The sequence below is a fragment of the Pinus tabuliformis genome, chromosome 3_2 (assembly GCF_031772625.1).
Source record: "Pinus tabuliformis cultivar Carrire ecotype Pingquan chromosome 3_2, CPIR1, whole genome shotgun sequence".
NCBI classification, from domain to species: domain Eukaryota; kingdom Viridiplantae; phylum Streptophyta; class Pinopsida; order Pinales; family Pinaceae; genus Pinus; species Pinus tabuliformis.
The window spans coordinates 1,003,223,634-1,003,228,185 of record NC_142302.1 but is presented as its reverse complement, the minus strand read 5'-3'; the positions used below and the strand labels follow the sequence as shown (position 1 = coordinate 1,003,228,185).

The 4,552-nt window shown below is 37.4% G+C and overlaps 1 pseudogene; it reads right to left on the bottom strand.

The window, feature by feature from the left end:
* Positions 1 to 1,223: 1,223 nt before the first annotated feature.
* On the bottom strand, positions 1,224 to 3,422 carry LOC149183992 (uncharacterized; annotated as a pseudogene).
* Positions 3,423 to 4,552: the final 1,130 nt, after the last annotated feature.

The following is a 4,552-nucleotide window of genomic DNA, read 5'->3' as shown; positions in this document are numbered from 1 at the left end:
TTGTGAGTTAGGATATGTTGGGTCTGCTACCCACCAAAATGGGTAACCCAATAGGAGAAAACTTTTCTTGTAATAATCTAGGGTAAATTTTGTCCTAGGGTTCTTATTCAAACTAGGGTTTTTAATAGAAAAGTAAGTCACTTATTTACACAACAAACATTCCTTCATATAATATACAATCATTTAACAACAGTAAAACATATGAATAATTAATAGCAGTATGACATCCCTCATGTCCAAAACAGTGGTCAATATTCCACTATTACTTTGTTTTTTTTGCAAATGTAAATAACCAAATCCACTGATAAAGCAATCTAGTTGACCTCTATTGATATCTACTCTATTCGTGTATTGAACCTGGACCGTTTCATGCTAATTTTATGTTTTTGATGGTAGTTATAGTAGGCGCGGTCACCTCTTGAGGGTACCTGCAACTCAGAAGATGGTGTTGTTCCACAGTCATGTCTTTAAATAACTCATTCTTCAGATGGTGAGCCACATTAGAGTGTTAGATATCCCTGTTAAAAGTCTAGTTTCCCTTCTGTGGGAATTCTGAAACCTAAGAGGGCCGGAATACTAGCTTGCTGCTTCAAATAGTTCGGTTCTGTTATCACTCTGACTCATTTGTTTCAGATTCGAAATTCAGCTCTGAGCTTGCAACCTGTGGTCTGTGGCATTGAAGCCTGTGGTCTGCGGGTTGCAAAAAATAAAATTACACCCTATCTGGTTGTAACTTCCTTGTACTTTAGATTTCCCTCAACTATTTTCAGCCCTTGAATAGATAGTTACCGAATTCCTCAACTAGAACAGAAATCTTCAAATTGTGCCAAACCAATAACTAACAAAATTGCACTGGGTAAATGATAAGAACTTGATGAATAGAAGTGATTGACTAGGGTGGAATCTTTCACCACTGAAATCAGTAGAGAGAAAGGGGTTTTAAAACCTTCAGAGCCACAACTCAAGAAAACAGATATATTTGATCCAAATCGATGATGCTAATTTGACTTCAACTCATCTATTTATAAATTCTTTCATGGGCTCCCAAATGTGAGCGGTTGTGAATTCAACCCCCAATTTTGGGTTCTTTTGCGCCAACCGACCCAACATTTACACAATGTTTACCCGACATTGGAAAAAATGGTTTTATCCCCTTTGTCAAGAGTCAAGACTATAGCCATTGGGGTTGGATGGGCTATTTCGTTATTCCATAGGCAATTAATTCATAGGGGATATTGCAGCCCCCCCTCCCAACATTGCTTGTCCTCAAGCAATGGCAAGTTTGGGTGCTGCAAAAATTGCCCTCTTATTTCGCAGGAAGAGGACTTCTCTTGGTTGGACATCCTTGTCTTGTGAGTTTCCTGCATAAGATTATGACTAGACAGTACATGCAACCCATCATCTTCATGTCCATAATCAACTAATCCAATAGACTGTTCCCTGACCACTAAAGAGTTCGTGACATTTTCATTTACAATATTTATGCTTGCTAATTGACTGCACGAAGCAGAGCTATGAGTGGCTACCAAGTTATCTTCATCAACATTGTCTTCAGTGAAGCAATACTCTTCCTTCTCAAGAACACCATTTTGCTTCATTGTTATGTCACTGAAATCATTAGGACGATGTTCACCGCGATCTTTTCCTACTACAGAAACATTTTGAGGGGAATAACCTTTAAGGGACTGCTCATATTTCAGTCTCAATTGCTGGAAGCTATCAACATAATCGATCTTTTCCAACTCATGAGAATAGTTTTCAACCACATATGAAGTGAGAGACTTGAAATTTTCCTTGCAAATGTACTCAATAAGCTCAAGTATTGCTTAATAAGGTTATAACGATTTCCATTAGTTGTAAGAGCTTGTATAACTGGATCAAAAAGGTCATTCTTTACTATTTGACGATGAAGAAAATCGTCATTGCGAGGTATTATGGTGCACAAGAATCGAGTACCAGCCACCACATGGTATTTCTTCTTTCTGTGCGTCAAACGAAGTACCTTCTCTATAACATCATTATTTAGAAAATGGTACTTTATTCTATATGAATGGTGTGGAACACATAAACATAAGAGGTCACATATGTTTGTAAGAATCTTTGGCACTATCAAACAAGCCCCTGGTTTAGTGCCATCAATACATGTAGCTTCTCTACCCATGTATGAGCTCCCATGTGCGAGACATGTTGATGTGATAACACCTGTCAACTCGTCCATGTACTTGTCATAGAAAATATCTATTAGGGTATCAATATGAGAACTTGACATCATATAAGGGTCCAAAATCATTTGGATAATTTCCAAAAACTGGCAGCACATGACCCTTCCAAACGTGGTCAAGAGGTTGAGAAGGGCATGGCCTTCTTGTTGAACCACAAATGTATGTGGAAGAGAAGCATCAAGTCGCATTTGGTGAACAAGCTATAGACTCTTGTTGAGACTACAAAATTCTTGGAGGAATAAAACCAAGTCCTTTGGTTGATTTGGAATGTCAGATGTCTTCAACCTTACAAACATCTCATGCATGAAAGCGATGTCTTCTTTGAGTGCAAACATGACTGCTGCATATTTGAATGTATCATTGAGTCAATAGTTGTGAAAGTAACCTCATCCAAAACTCGTGGTAAAATGACATCCTTTATGTAGCCAACCCTGTAGGTTTGATGGATATTTGACAATATTGATGAGTTCCCAATAGGCATTGCCTGCTTAAAAGTAACTTGCTCTCCCAGGAATGCATGTTGCTCTTGTTGAGAAGGTAGATCTGGGTCATCATCATGTTCTTCACCAACTAGCTAGGGTTCTTTTTTCCTTTGCCTCTTTGGGGTCTTTAATACTTGTTGTCTAATAGAATCTGCACTAAGATATTGATCTTGCAATTGCCTTAAATCACTGTTCAAGACTCCCAATTTTTTCTTAATGGCCTATACATTCTCTTATGTTTGAAATATATGTATCTTCATGGAATCCAATCCTTGATCCAAAAATTTTCAGTGTTCTCGAATTTGGCCAAGTGACCCTTTTATATCATACATCAACATTTTGTTTTTTCATTCATTCCTTTTAATCTTCGTTTGACATTTCCAATACATGTAGGGACATTCTTATCAAATGCCATAAGTCGTTTACCCATGTCTATGCTTGCATCCTTTGATTCGGGCTCACCATTATTGCAGAAATTATTGACAATCATAGTCACATAAATATTGTGGAATCCTGCGAAATTACAATCAAATTTGCATACATTCTTGTCAATTGCAATGGTAGGAGCAACAACGTTACAAAAATTTTCATCGGTATTGTTACAAGTTGGGTCAGAAATTCCTTGTGATAGAGCAATAGATAGATTTAGATTATTTTTATTGCTAAAGCCATCTGATGTAGCAACATCCATTGCCAATGAATCATTGTCAGCCAACATTTTGTCACAAACTGACTGATTTTTAAAAGAAGTATCAGTATGAAAACCAAGAGAAGTATTAGAATCAACATGCTTATTTTCCTTGGAGTGAACTTCTTGTTTAAATTCATCTTTGAAATGTTTACTATCATGGTGCTTTATAGTGCAATTTCGATAAGCCTGCCCCAACCTATACTTCTCAAGTTTGCCATTATTATCCTCATGTCTGTCCTTTCTATATTTCCTCTCCCTGTACCTATCTTATTTGTTCCTTTCATTTACACAACTATCTTCCAATTTATTTTACTTGTATGATTCCACATTCTTTCGGTCTGGATGTCTCATGTTAAATTTCTTTCGCTGCCCACTTATGATACTTTCTTGGAAGTATCACCTCCAATATGAGAAGGTAAAGAGACCTTTCCATTCATTTCAGAGTTGCTATTGAATTTTTCTTCCTCTAAAATTGCGGAATCTCAAGGACACTGAGGATCATTTGTTTGGTTTTGACCCTATTGTTTTTGGACAACGAATTTACTGAAGCTATTTCAAGGCTATCATTTCTCACTTGGTCTTTTTCTATCAACGAAGTGTTGGCCCTCGTTTCATCCTCCTCTGGCTCACCCACTGTCCTGAGTTTCCCTCATTGTTTTCATTTCCAGATGAGTTGTTGGCTCCACTCTTCTCAGGTTGGCTATTGTTTTCAACCTCTTTCTTTTCCTCCATTCAGATACCTTGGGGTTCAAACTCACGGTTCTCATCAACTAAACATGTAAATGCAATATTACTGGCTAGATTATGTCCATTGGATAAATCTTGCTCAAACTTCTCATCATTCTCATACTTATTTTGAACCTCGATGTTATTATAAGGTGAAGACTTTGAGGTGTCCATACCACCAGATTCAAGAGATTGAGCTCTTTTATTATTTTTAGGAGGGTATAGCCATGCCCAATCATTTGGGGGTGCCTTTGCCCCTGCTTCAACTTCTCTTGTAGTTTGTTTGTTTGTTTTGTTTTGTTTTTTTTTGGGGGGGGGCTTACCATCAGTATCACTTGATCTGTCTTTCCTGCAACTAACCCAAAAATCATTCCAGTTCCTCATGAATTCTTTCCATTGTGTGCTTTTATCCTCTAATTTAGGTGTTTGTT